The 25,964-nt window shown below is 50.2% G+C and overlaps 1 protein-coding gene across 3 annotated transcripts in view; it reads left to right on the forward strand.

Annotated features, from left to right (window-relative positions):
- Positions 1–3,790: 3,790 nt before the first annotated feature.
- Positions 3,791–25,964, forward strand: part of ZHX3 (zinc fingers and homeoboxes 3) — a 31,424-nt gene continuing 9,250 nt past the window's right edge. For 2 of the 3 annotated variants that reach the window (XM_042883620.1, XM_042883623.1), the window contains exons 1-2: positions 3,791–3,869; positions 15,600–15,690. The gene's annotated coding sequence lies outside the window, so the exon portion shown is untranslated. Of the gene's footprint in view, positions 3,870–4,496; positions 4,591–15,599; positions 15,691–25,964 lie in introns of those variants that run through there. The other variant, XM_042883621.1, reaches the window with a different exon arrangement.

Here is a 25,964-nt window from a genome sequence, read left to right on the forward strand (position 1 = left end):
TCTCTCTCTCTCATTATATTTGATTTATTAGCTTCAACTCTGATTATATTGTATTATAGTGTGTTATCTTGCATTCCGATAATATACTTAGTAAATTAGTTTGTTTCTCCTCAGATCGGTGCCGCTGTTTTAATTATTTTGGGGTCCCCTGTTTCTTTTTTCCCGGAGGCGCGGATCTGCGGATCCCTCCGCCCCGCTCGTCACGGAACCAGGCCGAACCAGCCCATAAACCGTTGACAGCTGCATGGCACGTGCTTGCAGTGAAAAACCCCTGCCAGTTGCCCCCAGCATCTAAACCACATCAAGACTTAGCCATCGCTGACAGCAGAAAGTTAAGACTTGTTATCCAGCATCTGTGAGTCAGGAGCCCTCATGACAGCTCCTGCTCAGCTTCGCTATCACCTCCCACTTTCCTTTAGGGTCCTAGCTGAGCTGACGCTTACAGGTGGATTTTGTGGAAGGGCTTAGCAATGCTGTGATGAGTCCAGTCTTTTCCCAGATGTGGTAAGATGTGCCCAACAGCATTGGAACTAAAAGGAAAGGAGACCAAGTTAGGCTGATCCAACCTGGTGGGCATCCAGAAAGATGGAGTATGACATCTTTCCTGGCTGCCTTGAAAGAACACTTTACCCCTATGGGTGAAGCAAAGGGAGGGAGAAGGGCCCTTTACTTGGTGGGTGATGGTGCTGTTGATGTCGGAGATCACCACCTTGTCATCCCAGTTCCACAGGTACGTGGTGGCCTCGCAGCAGCAATGTCCTGGTACCGTGTTGTCACACTGAACACCACTTCGTTAGGGCCATCCGTCAGGTTCAACCTCCCCTGCAGCAAAGGGGAAACAAGCACAGCTCAGAGGAGAGCTGCAGGGATTTCCTGTAAGTTGGCAGGGATTTCTGTGCACAGGTATCTGTTGCTAATGCATCTACTCGATGCAGGGACTCATCGCCACTAGAGGACACCTCCTCCTCCTGTCTACACAGGGAAGAGCATGTTCGCTTCACTCTGCAGCCTATAGTTCTCCTCAGGAGCATCAATGGAGAATTGGAGGGATCCAGGAGAATCCATTCACCTGGCCATGGAGGAGTTGGGCTGGGCTCAGACAGAGATTTAACAGAGCTTTCTGCCCTTGTACAGTAGGTAGACTTGTGAATAATTGGTCGTTTAGGAGGAGAAAATACCAAAAATCCATGCAGACCCCTAAAGGCAGCCTAGGTTCTGCAGTTAGAGCCCAGCAGCAGGAGGAAGGCACTCACATCTGCTGAGCAGACTTGGGTTGCAATGTCGTAGCATTGACTGCTGCTGGAGGTGGAGAAGGGCGTCATTAGCACCTTAGTGCCAAGGGCAGGGGCTGCTTTGCTGCCACTTGGAGCAGCAATACCAACACCCAAGCAGCACTGGTAATGCATCATCCCGCCTTCAAGAGAATGTTACCCGGTGGAAGAGGGGCTAGGAAGTCTCAGTTCTTTGGGCATTGGTGGTATCCAGGTATCTAAAAAATCACCCCCAGGTACCTCTGTGGAAGGGACAGACCACTAGGCCTGTGGGCAGGAGTGATGGATGACACAAAGCCCCATGGCAGCTTGACCTCCGCGCGCTTTGAGGTTGCTACAGCCTGGCATTTTCTAGTGATGTCTTTATTTCATTTTCCAGACTCAAATTTTAAACATTTAAGCCCCTCAAGGCATAAATTGCATGCGCTACAGTTGTCAGGACCAAAGGACTGAGTCCTCTGGGAAAGGCACCCGGAGGCTGAGGGCTCAGCTCTTGGGAAAATGTGCCCTCTAACTCCTGCCTTGCAGCAGCTGGAAGCTTTGTGCAGCCAGGACTGAGGTGAGGAGGTCAGTGCCTTGATATGGAGATGCTATAGGTAGGCTGATATAGGGTCAGGTGGGATACGGCCACACACAGGATGGGTCAGGCAATCACTACAGTGTCACTCCCTGAATTGCTGCTGGATGTAAGAACTGATGCACTGAAGACCGGGAAGAAGAAGGGTTACTTTGTGGGGAGGCTGATGGGGTGGATGGGAGGAATGAGCCTTCACTGTCACCTGGTGTTTTTGGAGGATGCTTTTAGTATCTCCACTTTAACAGTAAGATCTGGAAGAATGGAGTCGGGTGAGCTGTTTCCCTATGAAACCTGCTGTCAGTCACAGAGCAGTGCTCTTCAGAGAAGACTGCTCAATGCATGCCTTGTGCCAGACCATGCTGCACCCAGCAGCCCAGCCCAGCCCCTGCTTGCTGTTCTCAGAGCTCAGCCCTCCAGCAGGGGCTTTTGGACACTGTGGGTCTGGCAGGATGAGGCATGACCTCTATTCCAAGCTTCCCATCCTGCTCTGCTCTGTCCTTTGCAGAAAAAGCAGAGGGGGTGATATTTCTAAGGTATTTAAATGTTATTACATTCCCTCATAGAGGAGCCAAAGCAGGACCAAGGCTTGCTTCAGCTGTGCCGGCTGCAGGTAGCAAAGGGGATAGAAGCACACAGCAGGCAAGCAGCACCCTGCCCAGCTCTTGTTTTCTGCAAGACATTGGCAGGCGCTGGCCATGCACATAGGGCAGCTGCCTGCCCTGCTGCCAGCACACCTGGAAAAGTCCCATGCACCCAGTGCTGCCAGCGAGTGAGGAGTCCTCTGTGCTCAGCGCCCTTAGGAGACGCACTGATACCAGGGCACGAGCTGGCAGCCTTGCAGCAGCACAGGAACACCTTTTCAGAAGAGGGCAGCATTTCTTTGCTAGCTGAATACATCCTCGGCTCCGGCGAAGTAGTAAAGCGATGCGCCAGGGGCACACGAGCAGCACAGTCTTACTCTACCTGCAAGCCTCCATTCTCTGGACACTGGGGCAAGCATTTGAGACTCGAGCACCTTGAGGAAGTTCATTCCCCATCCCATCCCTGCACTGAGGCTCCTTGCTCACCCACTCTTCTCTGCTGGCCCTTCCACCCTAACTCCCAGTGCAGCACGTTTACTCCTTCCCCAACCCCCTGTGCATCCAGCACAGCCACACAGCAGCAGATGCAGTGCTGGGTACTTCCATGCTCTCAGAACGTAACTGAGGTACCCAAGGCTCTGCTGAGTCCTCACCAGCTGTCTCTGAGCTACACAGCATGCTGCTTATTGACAAGGTGAGCCCTGCAGATCCATTGCTCTCTGGACACCCCAAGCTCTCTGCATCCTCTCACCAACACAGGTGCAGCAGGAAGAGACCCGTTCCCCTTGTTGGGACCTCCACGACTCATGGATGTTCGCAACGAGACTTTTTCAAACAAAACTTCTACTTTTTTTTATTACCCAACCGAGATGCAGCATTCTCAGCCCCTTGCGTTCCAACGGAAAAACGACGCTCACAAGCACGTCTGTCTTGGCAGCTCTCCGCTGCATCCTGGGGCTCCTTGCCTGGCTTGGGCTGCAACCTTGCTGGGCAGATACCAGCACCCAGCTGCAGTGCGGCAAGCAGCAAGACAACGTCGCGGAGCGGCGCACAGCAGGGTCGCCGCGCTGGGTGCACCGCGCATCCCGCACTACTCGCGCTCCCTCCCCCCCCTCCGCGCCCCCCGCCACCAGCGGAGCCCCGCGCACGCGCACAAACGCCCCCAGCTCTGATGACGTCACCTTCCCTCTCGGCCCGGAGCTGGAGCTCAGTTAATGGCGCTGTGTGCCGCGCCCGCCCGCCCCGCGTTCGGCACCGCCCGCCAGCCCCGCCCCGCCCCGCGCTCGCCGCCGGGGCCGGGGCCTCCGCCGAGCCGCGCCGAGCCGCTGCGGCGGCGGGGGAAACCTGCGGCCGGCGAGTGCCGGGCGGGCGGCTCGGCTCTTTCGGCTCTCCGTCTCCCGGGATCTTCCCCGCGCTCCGCGGAGCCTCGGGCGGGCGGAGGTACGGCAGCTGTCAGCGGGGGCTCCGGGCGCGCGGCCCGCGGGGCTGAGTGGGGAGCGGCCGTCCCGGTGGGGCGGCGGTGGGTGCGGGGCAGCTCGTTCGAACGGGTTCTCTTTAAGTGACGAGGAAGGAAGGGGGGGAGGAGGGGAGGAAAAAAGCCCTCTGTAAGATCAGAAGCGAACGCATCCGAGATAGCGTTCTGTTCGCTGTTGGAGAAAACTGCCATCGGATGGCAACTCCTGCCGGCTGGGCGAGCTCTGTCACCTGCTGCAACTTCGGCTCAGTGCAGCTCTGCTGTCTGCTCCCCGGCTGTGATGGTGGGCAGGACGTGGCTGCCGGGCTGCGTTTGGTTCCCAGTGCAGCCAAATGGGGCCGGCGCTGATTATACTGGGGACGGCTGGTGGTTTTTCTGGCCCGCAGTTCCGACTGCCATAAGAGAGCCGTGTGCTTTGTACCCCTGAAGTGACTCCAGGTGACACGCGGCTATGGATGGCTGCTGTCCCCGTTGGTGGCCATGGGGCAGGGGATGTGAGTGGCTCCTTCCCACCCTGCCCTCACCTCTCTGCTGTTCTTATCAGCAGAAAGATTTTCCTGTTCAGACCTCCTCTTCCTTCCCTCCAAGTACTTGGTGCCACCGTGTGTGTGAGCTGTGCTGTTTTCCTTCTCTCTCTTGGTTACTATGGTGCTGGTGTGTGAAAGCAGCTCCCCGGCTCCTCTCACAGTGAGTAAAACAGCCAAAACTTGGTTTTGCCTCGCTGGTGAGATGCTGTGCTGCAGCCATCCCTTATTGCCCCTTCCCAATCGCTTTGCCTGGGGGCTGACTGGATGTTGGGGCCGCTGCTCGGGGGCCTTTGCTGAGATTTTCAGTAAAGCAGCGGCAGCAGGCAGGGCTGCAACTCACTTGGAGAACTGCTGGGAATGGAAACTACTAATGCAGGCACTGTGAAGGTCCGTGCAAATGAAAGACAGAGGATGGGAACAGCATCATGCCAAGGCTGGGACCTTCCCACCTTTGCCCAGGCACAGGTCTGTACTTCTGAGGGTGATCACCTCATCCAGACTCTGATCTTCCTCCTGGAGATGCTTCTCTCCATGCATTAGAACAGGATGCCTGGGATGGAGGTGCCTGTGACTTAGGCACCTGTTCCTGGTCAGATAAATGCAGGTCCAATTATAGGGGCTGATTTGAAGGAGGTCCTTCTCGGTGGTGCTGCAGGACCCATGGTCAGTGTGGGGAAGCCTGCAGCATCTCCTTCCCTTCCCAGCTGCTATGGCTTTGTTGAGTAGGAGAGGAGTGATGTTTCTAATTAAGAGAAAAACAGTCTTGTACTTCTCCCCTTCATTGTTTGTTTGTTTTTCTCTCTTTTCTCTGGTCCGGCATCCTAAATAACAATGCTTAAAGTGCAGATGGAGTGAAGTGAAATCCCAGAGCAGTGCTGCGGTGGGGCTGGAGAACAGCGATGACAGCATGGCACAGGGCAGAGCCGGGCTGCTCCGTTTGTCACCGGGGCACTCGCAGGCGCTGCAGACATCTTTGTGCAGAGGGTGTTCCCAGACTTGTCAGAAATGCCATCATTTCCCTTTTCTCTCTCCTTCCAAAGCAGGACTGTGTCCTGGTGCCTTCTCGGTTTAGGGAAGAAGCTTTGTGGGAAGTTGTTCTGAATGAAGGAGAACCTTTCAGCCCTTTTTCTTCTTAATAAAAGCATGCTTGAGAGAGCCACGTCAGGAATAGGGTGGGGAGATTGCCTTGGAATGTGGCCTTCAGAGCGTCCTTAACACAGAGCAGTGCCTGGGTGGGACAGGTTTATACCATGAGCTCTTGGAAACTTGCAAAGGCAAGAGGCAGTGGAAAGAGTATCCAGTGCTGGGTTTTGTGTGGGCATCCTCAGCTCCTCCCTTGAATGGTGTCTTGGGGCTGTTCTCAGACCGCTGCTATAGAAGGGTTAGTTTGTTCCCGTAGGAAGATGAGGAGGGAGTGTGGCCCCACAGCTTAGCTTGAGGATCTGCCTTCAGCCAGGTGCGTGCTTTGGTAAATAAAGAGATTTGCATGAAGCTTACAATAACTTCTCTTGGAAACGGGTCAAGCAAATGTTTATTTGCCTAAGGTGTCATGCCAGTATTGTACAGATACTCTGATGGGGAGTCACTCCGTTTTTTTTGCTGCCTTGGTTCTCTTTGTGCCTGTTTGGAGTTCTCTGACAAACAACACCTCTTGATGGTTGTTTGGAAGCAGAGGTGTATTTAATGAACCAAGATCTCTGCTTTATGGCTCCGACCACATCACTCCTGAAGCTCCAGATGGCATTTTGGAGATGAGCAGCACCCCAACGCAGTGCTCTTCCTGCCTGGGAGGACTGTGTAGGCTGCTGGCGGCACAAACGGGGCTGCTCGGAGTGTGGCTTGTTCCCAATCCTGTGAGGTGAGTCTGTGTGCTTGGTGCATTTGGGTTAATTGCCCCTTGGTGTGTTTATGTGCTAGGTAGTCATGTGGGTGTGAGTGCTGGAAACGTGTCATCCTCTGGCACGTGCAGGGCGTTGTGTGGAGCTGACGTGTTAGTTAGGCAGGATGGAAACACAGGCTCCTCTTCTGAAACTGGTCTTGTTCTCCCTTTCTTTGTTAAGAACTGTTTCCATGTTGGAAAATATTTAGGAAAAGGAGAGCCTTTCTAATATGGGCAGAGCTAATTTAGGGAGAAATCTGGGAGAAAGCCCCAGCTGTGTGAGCAGAGCAGGAGCAGGCATGTGGGCTGGGTTCAGAGCCAGCTGGGCAATGGGAATGTTCTGCTGGGGCTGCAGTCCACCTGTTCCTGGCTGCTCCGTGCCTCTGCTGCTTGTGCACCGTGAGTGCAGCGGATGTTGTGAGGAGCAGCCAAGTGTTTTAAACGCCAAGGATTCGGTGCTTTAACGGTACTTTACAGGCAGGAAGGGCTGGGGCCGTGCAGCAGCCACAAGGGATTTGCAGATCCCTCCCGGAGGCTCAAGGAGAGCTGGAGGTGCCTAGCTGTTACCATGAGGTGTCAATTTGGGCTTGTTTGCTCCAGGTGGAAGGCCAGTTCATTTGGTCCTGCTCTGGCATGGCTGCCCTGGGAGGTGGGGGAGTCACTGTCTCAGGAGGTGTTCAAAGAATTGTGTGGATGTGGCACTGAGGGATGTGGTCAGTGGGCATAGTGGGGTGGGTTGGGGTTGGATATGGGGATCTTAGAGGTCTTTTCCGACCTTAATGATTCGATAATTCTTTGGAGCTTTTCTGCCCGCTTGGTGAGGAGTGCCCCGAGCTTGGCTGTGTGCCTGGAAGGGCCTTCAAAGCAGGGGACAGCATAGGACTTTGGCAACATAGGCTTGGCTGGCATACTGCCTGACCTTGCTTCAGGTCCATGCTGCTGCTTACTTGTGTCTACTCTTTGGGTGTAGTTTTCCATCTCACTCTGTGATCTGGGGACACGTATGTGTCCAGGGCAGTGTTGTTTCCCACGGGAATCTCCCATCTGCAGGTTGCAGAGCAATACCTTTGCTTTTCTCAGTCGGATGCCTGAGAGCAGCCTGTGGATCTCCAGCAGCGTGTGGGGAGTGGGAGCAAAACCACAGTTTCAGAAGGAGAAGAGCCTCAGTTGTTTAAAGGGACTTCAAAGTTTTCATGTTCCTGCTTTGATCTCCTCTGGTGTCTGGGATAGGTCTTCCTTCTTTCTTTTTATTTGTTTTTTTCCCTTGTTGTAGTTTGCAGCTTGCTGTCAGAGCAGTTGGAGCTGAGCGGGTGAGGGCAGAAGGAACTGCTGCTTTCAGGGGCAGCCACCACACAAATGGCACTGCAGGCAAATGCAGCATCCCGTGTGCTCACAGTCCTGCTGCTCAGCAAGGTGTGGAGAGGCAGCAAGTCAGACTTGAAATGAAGACTGCAAATCCCTGCCTCGCTCTGGCGGTGCCTCCAGGATCCTCAGCAGCAGCCAACACACAGCTGATAGGTTCAACAGCTTGAGAAAGCAGCCCTCACAGGTGGCAACTGTGGGCTCTGTCCCTCTCTTATTTGCCAGCTGTCCTCTGGGGTGATGATGGAAGTCCCCAGGAGCCATGATGCTGCTGGAGCAGCGGACACGCCTGCCTTCATCCTGCTGCTCCTGCATAGGTGTGTGCTGCAAGCTCAGCGGCGGGCTCCTAACAGAACAGAGCTCCTGGGCTTGGAAGTGAAGGCTTGTTGGCCATATGCAAGGAGATTTTCATTTAAAAATCCTAGCTGAGTGGAAAAGGGTGCGATTAGCAGGAGGCAAGAGAGATGCTGTTGTGAACACCAGAGAAGCTGGTAAACAAGGAAGGCTTGCATCGCCTTCCCAAAGTGTCTGTGCCAGAGATGTGGTTGTTGTTCTGCCTCTTAATGCTCGGAAATGCTGCCTGGTGCTGGGGTTGGCACTGGGTTCCTTGTAGGCATCAAGCTAAAAAGAAAATTCGAAGGAAATTATGCTGAATTTAAAATGTCCTTGGTTCCTTTTTTTTTTTTGTGTGTGTGCGTGTGTTTTCCTGCTAATTTAATCAATTCCTCACGGCGTTGTAAATTCCAAATGTGAATGGGAAATAATCCCACCACTATCATAATTAGCATGTAACCATTGCATGCAGAAGGCCCGGACTGCTGGGCTCATGGTGAATGCACGCTATTTTCTGAATTGATTTCAATAATCACATCTTATGTTAATAAGAAAGTGTTAATTTTCTCTGAGCTCAGTGATCTGTATGGGGAAGCATGGTGTGTGCAGTGGGGCAGTTTCCTATAGAAAAGAAATGGAGGTTCTGTACGCTGAATTGTGGAGACGGGGTGTTGCCAATCTTGCCACCAAGAGGCTCTGTTTCAGTTATTTTTCTAAAATGGAAAATAGGAATTGTGAGTAAAATATTTGTGTGTGTAATTGTGTGTGAGTGATGGTGTGCTGCGAGGAGAAAGCGTTCCCCTGCAGAGGTGCTTTGTTGCAATATGCAAACATAAGTCCAGTGGTGTTGGTGAGTACTTACGTTTGTTTCCTTGCTTAGCGTGCAGCCAGCAGCTCCTGAGCGCCTTGCTGTGCGATGGCTGCAGTACCCAAGAGCTGCCTGGAAAGGAAGCCATGATGAGCCACCAGGAGCAGCCTGCAGTGAGGTTACACGTGGGGACTGCTAGAGCAAAGGCAAGGAATCCGTGAGTTGAATGGAGCACCTTGTGCAAGCAGGGCTTTGCCGTGAGGTGCTTGCAGGATGGGGCTGCAGTGTCCCCGTGTGCCCCCAGGGCTGTGTGCAGGGCGCAGCCAACACGCAGAGCAGGTCCCCGCTTCCCTCCTGGAGCCTCAGGATGCAGTGATGTCCAATATGTCAGATGTTGTTTTTAAAAACGTCCAAATGCTTTGAAACACTATTTATTATTTTATAAAAGCGGGCCCTGCGTTCTGTGGGAAGGTATGCGAGCGGATCGCCACACTATTTTCTTTGCATATTTTCCTAATGTTAGAAACCGTCCCAAAGAAGTATTGCATTGTTTCATTTCCCCCTCGACGCTTCATATTTTTCTATAAATAAAAGCTGATGCCAACGGCCGTATACTGACAAGTGGGTGAATCTGCATGGTGTGCACCCGGTATTTTTTGGGGGGTGGAAAAAGCAAGATTCAGCTGGTAATTGCATTATAAGATGTGCATAAAAATGGATCTTTTATAGCAGCATGCCAGTATGTGTTTGTTTTTTTTTGTTCTGTATAAAATGCCATTAATCCAGTTAGAGGCAGAAAATGCCCTCACAAAACAGGGGCTGGGAAGAGTCAGCTGAGGTGAATAAACAAGCAGGCTTTTTCAGGAGTGACCAAAAACCTGCTGCTGCTGTGGGTCTGAGGGCACCTTACATACAGCCTCCTTCAGAGCTGGGGCTGTGCTGGCAGGCATCTCCAGCACCTGGCGCAGCACTGCTCTCATTGCAGAGATGCTCTGCTCTCACTGCCTTCCACTAGCCTGGGTTCTGCCTGGCATCTCCTGCCCTGGAGCTGATCCTGTGCTGTGTGGGGCTTGAGTTATGGCCATAGGAGTTGGCAGTGCTGATCCTGACAAGCTGATTCTTTTCTCTTTCGTTTATTTATTTCTTCCCCCCTTCATTTTAATCCTGTCTCCTGGGAGATTCCAGTTGAAATCTATTCATTGCTGAAATATTTCTTCTCCCTCGTGCTGCGGATGCCCAGTCCGGTTCGATTGTGTGGTTTGTTCCTGGCAGAGGAGGAAAAGAGGAGAGGAACGGGAGGAGAGCTGCGCTTGGGGCTGGCTGTATGCGTGGACATGCATGCCCCAGTTGTGTTCCCTTTGCTCTGTCAAAGCTGAAGTTAGGAGTTGATGAGGCAGCTGCTCATATGTCCAGAATAAAAGCTGATGTGCAGGAGGTCCTGCATGGGCTGAAATGTAAGTGATATCTTGGGTATTTGGGCAGAGTGAAATGGGGAGATCAGCTCAGCAGCCTGCCCAGGCAGGCAGGCAGAATGCCTCTGTCCTTGTCTGGAGATGAGTGCTGGCACTGGGGCTGCTCGGTGGGTCTGCACAGTGTTTGGGATGGCAGCTTTCAGGTGGTGCTTCCACAGCTGAAATTCACAGCGTGGTTCTGCACCCACCCAAAAATTCAAAGTCAGTACATGGAGAGTTGCTCTGCTTGTCCTCGGAAGTCTGGGTACAGTCTGTTCCTGCTTGACGATTTTCCTCCAGAACCACGATGTCACTTATCTGTGTTGTCCCCTGCCTCAGGAAAACTCCAAATCCTCACGACCCTGGGAGCTGAACCATTTCCCTGCCTCATGCTCTCAGCAAGAGCATCTTTTCATTCTGCAAATGTTATGAAGCTTGTGATAAAGTTGCATGGCTTGGCAATGCCCATTTGGTGCTGTTTGCGTGCCAGAACTGCTGAATGAGTCTTTTATCACGCATTTGTAACAGTAGCTGTCGGAGAGGGAGCTTCCAGGAGGAGTGCTTTCAGAAGAATGCTTTTGTAAAGCAACACTGTCCTGCAAAGAAGTGCTTTGCAGGGAGAGGAAAAAAAAAAAAACACCAAGCCCAACATTTTTCTTGTGTTAGTGTTGTAAAAGTTGCTTGTTAATTTGGGTGAATTTTTGCTTCCATTTCTTGACAATTGTCTCTCTTCTTTGTGCTAGTGAGCACTAGTTGAGCTCCAAGTGTTTAGGGGAAAAGAGACATTTGGATTCTGAGCAACAAATGCCAAAGTGCTGGGTTTGTGTAACTCCCCATCGTGTCCCCAGGTGTGAGCCAGCCCTGTCCCTGCAGGGAGCAGGATGGGACACCTCTTGTGGCATGCAGAGCAAGTGCTGCCTGCAGCTCTGGGAACCTGAGCTGGCTCGGTGCATCGCTTCCACTCAGAGCAGTAGGAGAGCATAAAGAGAAGGAGAGCTGGGAGCGGCTGTGTGCCCTGCAGTGACAGAGCCAGGTGACCTCTGTTGTGTTGGCTGTTGAGCTGTTTTCCATCTGTCCACAAGCTGTGCGCTTCTGGATGGCAGGAGCTTCAAGCTTGTCCTCCCCAACCACTGCCACACAATTAAGGATCTTTAATGGTAACGCTGCTTTAAAAAAAAAATCATGCTGATATCTGGAAATGGTTTGGCTGCTGCTTTATGACCAGCACCTAGCTGTGCTATTCCTGAAGGACCTCCCTGCAGTGAGGTGGAGCAGCGTTCTGCTCTGTTTTCAGCTTGGTTTTGGATTGCTTTGCACTGCTCTGAAGTCCCCAGCTCGCTGTGTAGCCGCTCATCTCGCTGGCACTGAGGCAAGGGAATACAACATTAAAAGAGGAATGTGATTATAATCCTGTAAAAAAGAAAATGACAGAGGAATTTGGCAGTGCTTGCAGCCCGTGAATGTAATGTATAATATTTTATTCATTTAAAAAAATGATTAGATTTCAAGCTGACAGTTTAAATGACAAATCATCTTAAAAAGATTTTTGTGCACAGCGCAAGAGCTGTTGGCATGGCTTTCCCTTGCTAACTGCGGAGAGAGTGATATCCAAGGTTCCTCATCCCAGAATATCTGGGATGCAGCTCAGCATGCAGAACTCTTCAGGGACGTGGGAGCAGGGTTTGTGCCCCACATCCCTTGGGGATGCTGCCAGCTTGAGGTTGTTTGGCAGAAGGGAGAGCAGCACTGAGCTGAGTAATCACACGGCTGATCGGCGCTCCATTGTGCCGAATGTAAAACCTGCAACAAAAGCAATTTCTGCTCTCAAACAATTGATGGCCGTAAGTAAAATTTAGATGCTTGGTGTCCCTGGCGTAAGGGCATGTGGGAATCTCCCGTTTTATTTCCTTGCTTGGAGCTTGGTTGCCTAAAGGATGAGAAGCCCCAGGTTTTGCCTGCAGGCCTAAGAGCAGCTGTATGGGCTGGGAAAAGAATGTGAGAGGAGAGGAATCCTGCTGTCCTGGTCCCTTTTGCTATGGGGAGAAGCTGACTGCAGTTTGAGCTTTCCTGCATGATGCTGAGTTTTTAAAACCTGATCCATGCAGGATTTAAAGTTTTAAAAACACCGCAGTAGGAATTTTTAGCTTAATTTCGTAGTTCCTTCCTTTTGAGATGGGAAAAATGACTGGGGTAGAGGTGAGTTGGGCCAGGGCTGCATCTGCTTGTGAAGTCCTGGGATTGGGAGCTCCTTTGAAAATAGCTGCCAGAGCAGCTGGCTGCATGGAGGTACCACCGAGGGAAGGCTCCTTCATCCTCAGCTGTTGGCACGAGAGGAGAGGTCAGCTGGAGGGAGGCCAGAGCATCGTGATTGAGTTGACTGGAGGTCTGGAAATGCTTGTTTGAGAGAGCCTGGGTTGCTGGGCTCCAGCTAAGAGAGGAGGGAGGGAGAGAGGGAGTCTGTAGGTAGCTAGAAGTGCATGGCGGGGAATGTGGTCTCTCTCTTCCATGGTCACAGTGGATAAGAAAACAGGTCAGGGTCTGATTTGTGAGAAAAGACTTGAGATTAAAGCATTGTCAACGTTTTCCCTGAAAGCAATGACCGTTAAACACTGGATTTGGTGGTTTGGGAAGCTTGGAAGATAAAAATGCATTAGAAATATTGGTCAATGATGCTGGAGGTGCAGTTTATTCTCCCACATGCAGGTGTTGTCCAGGTGCTTTCCTGGGGTCCTTCTGCTGTGCACAGCCCTAAACTTATTTTCAGTCTAAAAGAAGCAAGAGGTGACAGGTTATGTTCTATGGCTTCAGTTTTCAGGAGTCTTCAGAATGCCAACTTGTCTTTGTCTGGAGGAAATAACCATTTTATAGGGATGAACTGCCAAGGGATCTGTGTTGTTGATGGGTGAGCAAGGTGTGCAGTTCCAGGAAGGAGTTTTTCTGGGCTGCAAATGTGAGTAGCAGGACATCATTTTGGGTCTCGCCATGTGGGTGAGCTCTTCAGTTTTGCTGTGGGTTCCAGGACTCGCAGCAGCGCGGCATGGGAACTCTGTTGTAGGACAGAAGGTCCTGTGCTGCCACAGGGACGTGGCTGGGCTCCGTCAAAGCAGCAACTGTGCAACATATGTGTGTGTCTGAGCTGCTTCCCTGCCTGGAAATAGAAGGAAGGAGAGCCTGCAAGTGGGAGGTGGTGCTGCTCTGGGGACCAGAGTGGACTCATTTCTGTCATTTGAGGATGGTTTTGTACTTCAATGGCTTGTCCTCCTGCAGGGCAGGCTGATGGGAGCTGGGTTCAGGCTGCCTCCTTCACTGCCCTTGGCACCCAACTGGGCTGCGAGTCACTTCTGCTGGTCTGGAAGGAAAAACAGCACTGTGCAGTTTCCAGTAACATCAAAAAGAACCCAGAGCAAGAGGAGGGCTGTTAAAAACTCAGAGGCGAGATTGCCAAGTGAGAGCAAACCAGAGCAATCTCTGCTCTTGGGGCTTTGAGCTCTCAGCACCGAGACCCCATGTGTGCACAAACACAGCAGTGGATCCTGCCTGGGGTTTGGGTAATGCTGTTGTGGGACCTGCTGTTCTCCCTCTCTTTTTACAAACCTTCTGTCCTACGTGGCTCAGGCACTGCAGATTGTAAATCACAGGTATGTTAGAGTGACTGATTCTCTGTGCCAGGACTTACATTTTAGGAATATATTTGTCTTCATTCTTGAATTGCAGCTTTTGAGCCGTTTATTCAGTCCCAAGGAAGCTGTAATGCTTGGGAGGGAGGTTAAGTTCTGTAATGAATAGTTCTGGCACAGAGTTGAAATCCCTAATGCAGAGGGACCTGAACAACCCTCTGAGTGTTGTCATAGCTATCAGAGTGCCCGGGATTTTTGTATATGAAAGAAGTTAGGGGGGAAAAAAGCATTCCTTGGTTGCCTTTGGCTGCCCATGGTTTCCATGACAGGCAGCCGAGCTATTGGCATGCACTGCTCAAAGGAGCCCCCAGCTCATGTTCCTTACCCCCACCTCTCCCACACATTGTCTTACTGGCAATTCAGCCTCAGGCAATTCAGGCAGGAGCTGCAGAGGGTAGTATAGCAGCTCATGCTGCCAAATGTGCAGTTCTTTTGCTCTGTTTCCAGAAGTAGGTTTTAGGAACCTGCATTTTGCTCTGCCTCCAGCCCGGGTTTCTATTTAGAACACCTTTAATTGCAGAATCGAAAGGCGCTCAAACCGTTACAAGCAAGGTCACTCTTCTTAACTCAGGTACCCCAAGGACCAAGAAATCTTGTTTGTTAAGCCTCAGATGTACGTTTCATCCCTAAAGGAGCAGGCAGATGCTATTAAACCTCCATAGCCAGGTGAGTCTGTGCAGTGGGAGCAGCAGGAACCTGTGGCACAGTCGGCAGCTGGCTGTGCTCCCTGTGCTGCTGTCGGAGCAGCAGTGGCAGATAAGCAGCTGTGGCTGTTCTGCTATCACATCATTTGGGAGGCTGCAACGTTTTGCAAGTTGTTGCAGGAAAATTACACACATCGCTGGAATAAAAAATGCTCCCTCAGCAATCTAATATTTGTTGTCTTTTGTATGTTCAACCTTTGCTGGCATCTGAGAGGTTGTCACCTGTTCTGTCAAGGTCCCTTCGTTCAGCACTGGGATCTTTCCAAGCATGTTGAAACCTCATTGGCTTTCAGTTTTCACTGTGGTCGCTGGCCATGCTGCAGCAGGAGAGTCAACACGTAAACATTTTCCTTTACTTTGGAATCACAGCGTAGCTTTCCTGTTTTCCATCCTTGCTGCAAGGCCTTTTTCCAGGGTGACTTTTGTTTTTAAATATGCTGCTTTCTCCCTCCGTCTGAAGTCAGACCCAGAAATCCTCTTGGCTGTTCATCCCTTTATACAGTTAAGTGTAGAAATTATGAAATGCATCGGGCTGGCTTTGCTGCTTGTTGAGGAATGAGGGAATGGGGACTGGGCAGCAGCTGAGGGAAATGGAGGGCAGAGAGGAAGCGCATAGCTAAAAGTGAAGCTGTGGGTTATATATAGATGCCTGCTGCGGCAGTGCTGCTCAGGTTGGAATTGCTTCTCTAAATATGACCCAGCTGAGTACTGGGCAGTGTGGTTAGAGGGCTTGGCTACCTGTTGGTGAGCAACAGCTTTACTGACTCAGAGGAAAAAGCACCTTTTGGGATTCTTCAGTGAAGATTTGCTGTGCCAGGTGGGGTGGGTGACATGGCTAAGGGCAGGGGTGAAGCTGATTGGAGTTACGTTTGTACTTTTGGTGTTTACTAACCAAGGGTCACCTTCTTCTCTCCAGCTGTAGTGGTAACTTTTGGTCCAATGTGCTTTCTTCCAGCTCTGAGTCGACTACTGGCACTTTAAAGATGCGTACAAGCAAAGAAGAACAACTGGAAAATGAAGGGTTAAGGACGTGCTCCGTTCTGCAGGTAGGACACAGCTGTGCTGCCAGAATGTGCTCAGTGCACAGTTCTGCCTAACCCAGCTGGGACTGTTTGTGTTATAACTGTGGGATAATTACTGATTTCGGTGGCTGACCATGAACAGTAATTGTGAGGCACTGGGAAAGGGGAAAGATGGGAGAGGAATGAAGAGAAATTCTTTCTTTAAGGCTGCAGAGTGGTGTTCTCATAGGTCTTGTGAGTGGCTTTCTAGTCCGATGGCTGAAATAAGGTATCTTGTGATGGTTTGCTCTGTTAGCCTTTGAGCCATGCCCTGCTCTGTGCTTGGTGTAGCCCCTTGGGTTGTGCTCCAGCATTCTGAGGAAGGGACTGGTTTTTCTTCCATCTGTATGTTGTGCCTTGGACAGGATGGAGTTTAAAAGTCCTGTGCAGTTGTACTTATCTCCTGGCTGGTGCTCACATGTGTTTGTGCTGGACCACTGATAGGTTTTTTCCCCTCAATCTAAAGAATACATGTCACTTAGTAAGTGTGTGTTTGCCCTGTACTGCGGGTGAGGGGGCGAGGAAAGTGATGCATTTCCCTCTTGGCTTCTGTGGGTGGATTCTGTACTCTTGGAAATAGCCCTCCCTTTTTCCATTATGCCTCTGAACAGCTTTGAAGAAAAAATTGCATCTCATACCAGAGCAAAACCATCTCCTATGCAAGAAACAAAGTTCTGTGGCTAAGCCTTGGTGAGCAGACAGTAGCTGGTGGGGAATTCATTCCCTTGGTTTTTGGTTGTATGACAGCATCCCAATAGAAGGGGAGATTTTCCAACCCCAAAATGACCTCTACCCCAGTTGTGCCATACCTGGAGTCTGCTTGCTGCTGGGCTTCAGCTGTCCTTGACCCTGTGAGGAGCAGAACAGGACTGACACTGCCACCATAACTGTTGCTTTCCCGTCACATTTCCAGTTCTGCAGGCTAAGTTCAGACTGCTTGGCTCATGGAAATAGGCTGATGGAGTCTGCTGTTGCACAGGGTGTGCTGGGGTCTCCTCAGAAATGTCCTCCCTTGAAGTTGCCTTCGTTGTTGATTAATCACATACTAGATGGGTCCTCAAATACCATCTGTCAGTCACCTTGCCAGTGCAGTGAATGTTGGTGCTCTCTCACATCTTGGCATTGCCTTTCCGTTGGGGATAGAGAATTTGGTGAGATGAAGAGGGGGGGGGAAGCTTTGGACCCTGCCAGCCCAGCTTGGTAAACAGAGTCAAGGCCTCTTCAGAGAGGGAATAGGGAGAAAAGGATCAAGTTTTAGATCCTCAGTATTTGCCACTGAAAGATAGTAATAGTGCATTTGGATTATTTGTGTGGAAGGTCACTGGGTGAATGGAAAGGATTCCTCTGTGTTACATTTGCAGAAAATAATTTGAGGCTTTGCACACAGACAAATCATGGTGTTAGAGCAGCTTGTGTCATCCTCTCTGCGTGCTCCCAGCCCTGCTCTGGCACATGCGAGGTGTCCAGTATCTTCTGGAGGAGCTTTGAGAGCCAAACTTTCAAGATCTCTGCTTTTAAGACTTGGCCCCTTTTCCTCAACAATTCCTTTCCCCCCACCCTCCTCTGATGTCCTCTCCCTCCCGGTTCATTTGTTTTTAAAATGATTGTGCTATTGTGTTCATCGATATGCACATACCTCGTCTTGTTTTTCTCTTGGACTAAAATTGCAAAGCAAATCTGTTTATGGTTTTGGTGAGCTAATTCTTCCCCACCCTAGATTTTTAAATAGACTCTTTCTCTACCAGGCTTGTAGAGCTTGCAGGATCTACTGAAGTAATGAGAAAAATATGTTGTGTGCTAACCTTCCTTTTTTGTAAAACTTTGTTTACAACACCCTATTCCTAGCAGTGCATTTGTACAGTGCCTTTCTTGATGCTGATGCAAATAGACAACTTTGAAGGAAAAAATGTTCATTCAGTGCATTCGGAGGTGAAACCTTTGGAGTTTTCCACTTGAAGCACTTGCATTGTGTGGCAGACGCTGTGCTGAGCTGTCATGAAGGCTGTTCAGGGCTCCCTTCCTCCTGGGAAGCTCCACTGCGTTGACTCGGGTCAGGCAGCTGCAGGTAGGGGCAGGGACAGATGCTGAATACAGCTCATGGATTGCCAGACAGGGCCGTGCGGCTGTGAACCTGGTTTGGGAACTGAGCTGTGCTTTCATTTTCGTATCGGCCCATTCAGGATGTGTAGCTGTGAAGTTTTCCTAGCTAGCAGCCCAGTGCTTTCCTGATGTGTTCACATCCCTCCCTTCCTACTCCACCCAGAAGAGCCACGCTCTTTCTTACTGACCTGTCTGCTCAGGGTATATAAGACATCACTCTGACAAGTTCAATTGCTTGTATGCGGAGGCTGAGGCCACTAGATGCTTAGTGCATAAAGTTGTTGGCTAGACCCACGCTGCGTTGTATTGCATGAAAACCAAATCCCATCCTGTGTGGCCTTTTCCAGACCTATTGCCTCATACTTCTACTGTTGTCATCAGCTGAAAATGAAAAAATCTGAGTGCTGTAGATATCCACAGCTTGGTTTGACTGTTGGATTGGGAACACGTCTCCTTGCTGGAAGGTTTTGCACCTGCTGCTGTTTCTGTGCTGGAGCTGAGTGGGGTTTGGGCTGAGGGCAGTGTGGCTGCCTGCCCTGTGCTGTCCCCAGCCCTGCTTCCTTGGGAATGTGCAATTTTGTTACAGCCACTCTGCTCAGCCAGGATGCCTGGAGGCTGTGGAAGGTTTTCTGCCTTCTGGTGTCTGTGAATGGATGAGCACGTGCTTAGAGCCTTGGGGCTGAGGCACCATGAAATATCTCAAGTTGGAAGGAACTCGTAAGTATCAAGTCCAACTCCTGCCTCCACACAGGACCACCCAAAAATCAGACCATATATCAGAGCGTTGTCCAGGCCAGGTTCAAGGGTGAGGCATCATGCAGAGAGAAAGGGCTTTTTGGCGTTCAGAGCAGCTCTAGAGGTGTGATACTCTACTTCATCTGGATATGTACACCAGCACTTCTGAACAAAGTTGCAAACACAACTCTCACCATAGGTATGTTCTGACTTGCTGGAGGTCACCTTCAAAACAAAGTGATTAAATGTGAGCCAAACTCACACTTCAGCTGGATCTGAGGTCTGGCAAATGCTGCTGGTGGGGCTATCTGCAGTGCTGAGTTGTCTGCTTCAGCATACAGCAATTTAGGTTTTATTTCCAAAGCAACACTTGGAGCTGAAAGGGAAGCTCATTGATAAATCTGTCTCGGTGTAATTCAGTGTAATCTCTTAGCTGTGTGCTTGTACGCAAAGTGGGAGAGTTTCTGAAAAGGTGACCCATGAGGAGGGAGGTCTCTGATAAATAAGTATGTGGTGACTCACATGTCCTGGGTTCAGTCACTTCCTGGGACCTTGAGTGAGTTATTGAACATTGCTCAGTGCTGCAAGTCCTTTTCTGTAACAGCATTTCCCTTCCAGCCCAGCAGTGCTGTGGCAATAAAGGCAATCAGAGCCTCCTCTGTAGACAGTGAATGAGAAGCCCAGAGCAGAAGGCAGAGCAGAAGCAGAAAAGAGGACAGCATCAACTTCAGTGGTTGTACCAATGTCCAGGGACCTTGCTGTCACTTTGAGATCCCACATAGAGCTCCCTGTGGATGTTCCTGGCAAGCAGCTGCTCTTTCAGCTGGGCAGCATCCCTTAACATCACATTCATTGTTTTCCATTAGCTTGAAGTCAACAGTCAGCTTTGGTGGAGCAGGTTTCCAGTGCTCCTCTACCTTTGTCCTTTAAAGTATTCTGCTTTTGCCCATTGTATACCTGTGGTTATGTAGCTGGGTACAGTGCCTTGTGCACACTGCTGAGGAACCCACTAAAGCACCTTAATGGCAACCTTTTGGGGATGTAAGCTGGGACCAGTTCTCATCTTTGGGGTATTTGTTAGATGAAGTTCTTATTGGCTGTGGAAGGGGCATGGCCCAGTGGTGAGGAACTGTGTTCCTCTTGCAAAGAAGCTTTCACCTGATCAGCATGAAGTCTGTGCTTCTGCTTGTCTGTGGCAGCCCTTCCCAAAACCCCAAACACCAAACTCACTGGGTATCTTTTGCCTGAATGACTGCTCGGTAGCTTGCTGCCCTTGGTGCGGAGGTGCTGGAGGCTGGGTTAAGGCTCTTGAGGAAGTTGGAAGCTGTTTTTGAGGTGGTGTGGAGTTTTCAGGCTCGTCTATAGCCAGGAGGTAAAGCAAATTCCCAGTATAGGGGATGCACTGCATGCAAGTGGTTCTCCAGGGTAACGCTGGGCTTTGTGATTCTTACCCTGGGGACAGTGAAGAAGAGACACTGGAGGAGTGTTCCTTGGCCAATGGAAGGCTGAAATCCTGCGGGACCATTGCCAAAGACAGCAACTCGTTTAAACTAGAAGGTGAGGGTATCATCCCTGCTAGCAGCTTTTCACCACTCGGCAGCGCTTGCCAGGTGCAGTGAGACTTGAACCAGATTTAGAAGAGGGGAGAGGACTGCTAAGTCCTTTGGGTGTGAAAACAGATCGTTTAGAAGAGGCTCAAAAATTGGGGTGTTAGAGCTGTGTAGCATTTGGGGTAGCATTGCACGCCATTTTCCTGGCTGTTGCTGGAAGGTGCATACAGTTCTGCACCATTTATCCAGGGAGCTCATTTACTGAACTTGGTTATTTTCCCCAACGCTGGCAACTCAAGCAGCTCAGCATGAGGATTTGTGTGATTGATCTGAAGGGATCTGACTGTGGAGCTGCCTTGTGTGCTTGTGAGCTGATGGGAGCTGCATCCCACAGGCTGCCGTGTTTCTTCTCCTTGTTTTCCTGCTGCTTCACACATCCACCCACTTCATTTCTCATCCATAGGTGATTATGGGCTTTGTAGGGGGGAATTCCTGCTGTCCTGAGTCTTATCCAGCTTGACTTGCAGCCTTTTGCTGCAGTATCATTGAGATGCTTCTAAGTCCGCTTCTCTCCCAGCACAAGGAAGAAGGCAATTGCCTGGAGAAACAGTGCTGGGTTGTTGTTTCCCTCCTTTGTCCACAGTGTCTGGTTGTTGGTTGTGTTTTTTTTTCATGCCATTGGCAGTAGCTAAATAACTTCAGCTCTGGGGTTTCCAACGCTAAGCAGAATTAAAGTAACATTAACCCGACTCGGGCCATTCACTGAGAAAATGGCCTGCTGGCAAATGAAGGCTGCATTTGTTCATGGTATGTTTCTGTGCCTGTTCTCCCGCTGATGTGCACAACAGCCGGGCTCCTGCTGGCACCTCACCTCCATGAGATGCTCCTGTCCCACAGAACTGGTATGTCATTCACCTTGTCTCAATGCTTGCCTTCATTTCTGTGAACGTGGCTCTGGTTTGAGCTGCTGACCTGGAAATGAAAGGCTCTGTATTGCAGCTACCGAGCCTCGAGGCAGCCCTGGGCTCACAGGCAGCCTGCTGACACAGCACTAACATTATTGTTACGTTGGTCTTCTGTGCTGCCTCCTCCTGCAGTTCAATGTCTCACGCTGTTCTCTGAGTTATGTTGAACAGAGTTAAAAATTTATCCTGTGCCATTCACCCTAATGATGATGGTGAGTGTTTCAGACTGCTGCAATGTGGCTGCTCTTTGTGTCTGAAGAAGAAGAAAGGCTTTTGGCTTGTGTGCCTCTGAGTGAATAATATGGGCTTTGATGCTTTTTGGTGGTGTAGATATCCATAAAGACTCCAGATAGGAGCTCGAGAGGAGTGAGTGATGCGGCTCAGCGACTGCCTTAATTCTGCAGCATACTCAGCCAAAAGCATCACCTGTTCAAGGTAGGCTGTCTGTAGGGCTGAGAGTGAGATTGCTGATGTCGTGGCACTCTTATGGGCCAAGAACACAGGAACCAGAGTCACATGTGGTGGGGCCAATGGGTTGACTGCCAGAACTCATGGCAGTGAGACTGCTGGTAGGGGCAGTGAGCTGGGGAAGCGGGCTGGCAAGAGCTGTGTGCCTCTCTGTGCCTGCGTGGACTCAGAAAATAGTGCGTGCATAGAGAATACAGCTGTTGGAGATGTGCTGATAACCTCACACCTGGCTGCACCCACAACAGTTGTCCACTTGCTGCAATTTGTACGTGCATAGTTTCAAAACCCAGGGCAGCGACCTGAAGGTTGGTTCTGTATGGCTTGGCAGTAATTGAGCACTATTTGCATAATGACAGTAATTTCCTTGTTCTCGTTTCCTTAATTTGGTTTGCAAGACCGTGCTGAAATGTGACTTAAAGCTGTAAGTATTTCTGTCTGTTGGCAGTCAGAAATGGAGGTTTAGTCGCGACTGTCTACAGAAATAAAATGCTCAGTGTTGGAGCTAAATTGAATAATATGGTGGTGTTACTGTCTTAATCTTCCAAATAGTGCTCTTAAATTCTCCACACTGATGTCTGAAAAGCTTAAAAATAATAAACTCTATTGTACAGAGCTCTGAATGCAGAGGGGAGGCTTAGTGATTGCTGGCGCTTTGCGGGTATGCTTGCTAATGCATGGCAAGGAAGCAATTCTCCCAGCATGCCTGAATTTCTTAAACAAATTTCCTCATATTAAGGCCTTGTGATCTGCAAATTAATGAATGCATCATTATTTGGAATAAAGGATCACAGGAAACCTCAGCCCAAAACCCAAGCCCCTTTCCTTAGGCTGTCACACTGCTTTAAAATAGCTGCCGTCTTCCCCCATGTGCCTGCCAAGGGCTGCTTCCCCCATGCAGCTGTTTGGGAGCCAGCTCGTGTTCCACCCCATGAGAAACATGTCGTGGATGAGCCACAGCACCTGATTGTCCTTGCATCCCTGTGGTAAGGTAACAAATCAACCGCTCACCTTCTGCTCTTCATGGGAAGAGCGTGGTGAAAGCAGCCTAATGCTTCCTGTTGTTGTTGTTATGGTATGAGGAATTCAAAAATTAAAGTCCAGGAAATCAAAAGTCTAAGGGAGAGCTTGGAAAGGAGGGATCTTCTGACTTTACTGCTTTCGGTTTGGTGTCTGTTACCCTGCATGGTTCTCCTGCGTCCTGGTTAGGAATCCAACGAAAACCCCAAATAACAGAAGGGGGAGGGGAGGAGGACGTGATTTGTTTATCGCAACTGTACTTGAAACTAATTTTAAATGTCAGTCTTTTGAGAGTAAGGAAATTCCTCCAGCTTCCAGCAGTAAATAACTGGGATGCTTTTAGCTCACAGCTGACCCACAGAGGATGGTGAGCTTTCAACGCAAAAATAATTGTCTCTTCGTAGCTAATCCATTCCAAGGCCCACTAAACAGCCAGAGGAAGTGGAGAGCCCTGACATGAATGGTTCATACCACAAATAACCCTTGAACTTTGCTCAGTTTCTCTGCGTACTGTCCGGAATGCCTTGACAAATGGTGTTCAAACCAAAGAGCAGGTGACAAAGATTGCTTCTGGCTGGCAGATGCTCAGCTGTGACTCCTGTACTTTGCCCATGGAGATCTAGAATGAAGTCCCCACTCCAGGGGACTTCTGGAAGTCTGTCTCTTATGTAGGTACTTAAAAGGGCTCTTTTGGAAAATCGTGTTCCAGCTGAAGGAGCTGAAAACTTGCTGGTCTAACCATATGCTGCTGAAGTCCTGTGGTTTGGTGCTTTCGGTCAGGGTGTTGTCTGAAGGCAATGGAAGAAAACCCTGTGCCTGGCTTTAGGACCAAATGGTGACTCAAGAATTAGATGGTGTCCCTAACTTCCCTCTTCCACTTTAAGTGGATGCAGCATTCTTCACCCACAGTCTCAACTGTTGGGTTGCATTGTTGTACAGGGTTGAACATCTGCCCCTTCCAGCCACAAAAGTGGCTGTGTTCCAGTGGCGGGTGCTTTCTTTCTATTCAGGGATCCTCTGGAGCCTGGAGGAGCTTCAGTATTAGGCATTACATTCTGTCAGCTGCTGCAGATCCCCTAGGCTCCCCTCCTCTCAACATCTGCAGGGCCATCTTGCTTTGCCTATGCACCATACATAGCACAGATGGACCTGGCCCTGCCAGCTGCTGCAGAGTGGGGCCAAGCAGAACTGCAGCCATCACAAAACATTTTGATCCCAGCTTGCTCAAGAGAAGAGGAAGCTCTGCTGTCAGCTCCTGACCTCACTTGGGTATGCTGATGGAGGATGCAGGTGGAGCAGACCTGCACAGGGCCAGCCTCCGTGGGAACACCTCACCCCACGTTAGAAATGGTAGAGATGCTGGAGCAGAGCAGTCCCACCCGGGTTTCTCACTGTATTTCCTTCCCCCGGCATTGTGCTGGTGATTGACTGCTGTTTTCTCGGCGGAAGCCTTCTGAATATTCATTGGGCTGAGGGAGGTGAGAGGCTGGTAGCTCCCTGCAATCAGCAAGGAGGGGGAGAGGCATGCAGGGCAGACTTTTTCCTGCTGCTATTGCTGCTTAGACTGTATCGTGCACATGCTTCATGCGGATAAATCACTGCAGAGACCTCAGCCTACCTCGGTAAAGCAAAAATTGTAGTGCCTGCATACTTGCCATCCTCATTAAAATCACTTTATGCGTATTATTTCTGCTCAAAATGCCATTCCTCTTCTCTCCACCCATTTCCTTTACTGGCTGTGACATACAGGAACTACACCCATCGCTTGCCTAGCCTCTCCTGACCTTTTGTAACTTGGCTCCAAACTCATTTTTTTGGGTCTTTTGCAAAACACTGTCAGAAGGGAAAAATCCTTTGTTAAAACACAGCCAACTCCTGCCTCAACGTGGAACAGTTTGTTCTGCTGAAAGAATGAGCCAGTTCAGTGAGCAGAAAAACATTGCCATAAACTGGCGTACTCAATAAGCTGCAAAAGTGATCGGCTGCGCTCAGGGTCTGAAAGGAGGGCTCCGAGCTGCACCCACAGGGGAGGAAAATCCACGAGCCCAACCTGCCAGCCCCGTTTCCTTGCTTTCAGCTGACGTGTTTTGCAGCTGTCTGTTTGGCTATAGCAACTGCAAGCAGGGGAATGGGAGCTGATGGCGAGCCAGAATGCAAGGCAGTGTTTGGATCTAGCATATTGCAAAAGGGCATGGTGAGTGAAGTAATGCAGGAAGGCTCAGCTAGGAAGGATGCAGTGCTGTCTGTGCTGCAAATGATGGGCTCCAGCACCCTGTGCTTGGTGTCTGGTACTGGTTAATAGCTCAGTTTGGTCCTTCCCACCCACGTCCCACATCTTGTTTTAAAACTCACGATATAAAAGCTGATGCAGGGTTTCTTTTCACAATGTGTGTTGTAACAGCTAGAGCTGAGGTTCTGAGTGTGGAGTGATGGCCCCAAGCTAGGTCACCCCTATGGGAATGGGTGTGCGCCTGGAATGGGGCTGGGAGGAGAACGGTGTGGGAAATGCAGCTTGGAGGTATCCCACAAAATGCCTTTCCGTGGTGCTGCTTTAAAAGACTCGAGTATTTTTCCAGAAATGTAATGTTGGCCAAGATATAACAATGGTTCTCATTCTGCCTTGGAGCCCTGGAGCCTTCCCTCCGAGCTCCCCTGATTTTTAGTACAGAGCTCACTGAGCAACTTCAGCTATGAAAGCACTGAGAGGTATATTGAAGGTGCAATCTTTCCATTTTCACATGCGTTCCAAAGAGCTGATTTCTGCCAAGGCCAAAGTTGCTCTGTCTAAATAGCAACACTCGACAGAGAACTGTATGTATAGAATTGAGAGGTGCTTTGCAAACGGACATGAATATTGCAGAATACCACCTTTATACCATACGTGGCCATTTTAGGTGTCTGTGATCAGGGAATGCTAATGCAAGCAAAAGCAAACCTACTAGAGAAAGAATGAGGGGCTGGAATCAGAGCCCCTCTGTGTCTGTAAGTGGCACTGATGCTCTGCTGCCTAGGCTGGACACAGACCCACACACTGGAGCTCATGAATTGGGTGCCAGTGGTAGGAAACCCAGTTCTGATGAGCAGAGTGTGCCCTGCCAGTCCTCAGGCCTATGCTGGTGGGTGCTGCTCTGTCTGACTGCCTGTTTCCTTTGGGGGAGGGCCAGGGATGTTCAGCAACTTGGACAAAACGTGAGGATGGAAGCTGTGTGTGGAGGTGAGAGCCCTGCAAAGGTAGAAGAGCTCAGAGCAGATCTGTAACGCAGCTCTGAAAGAGGGTTTTGTTTGGAGATGTCAGGGGTGCGATTGCATAATGCTCATCTGGTCCCTGATCAAATGGATGAGAGCAGAGGAAAAAGAGCGAGCGAATTGGTGTTAGTGATGTTCAAACAGAAGCACGCAAAGCTCGGAGGGATGATCAGCGGTT

This window comes from Lagopus leucura, unplaced genomic scaffold (genome assembly GCF_019238085.1).
Source record: "Lagopus leucura isolate 7727_CA_CO unplaced genomic scaffold, USGS_WTPT01 Super-Scaffold_100039, whole genome shotgun sequence".
NCBI lineage: Eukaryota > Metazoa > Chordata > Aves > Galliformes > Phasianidae > Lagopus > Lagopus leucura.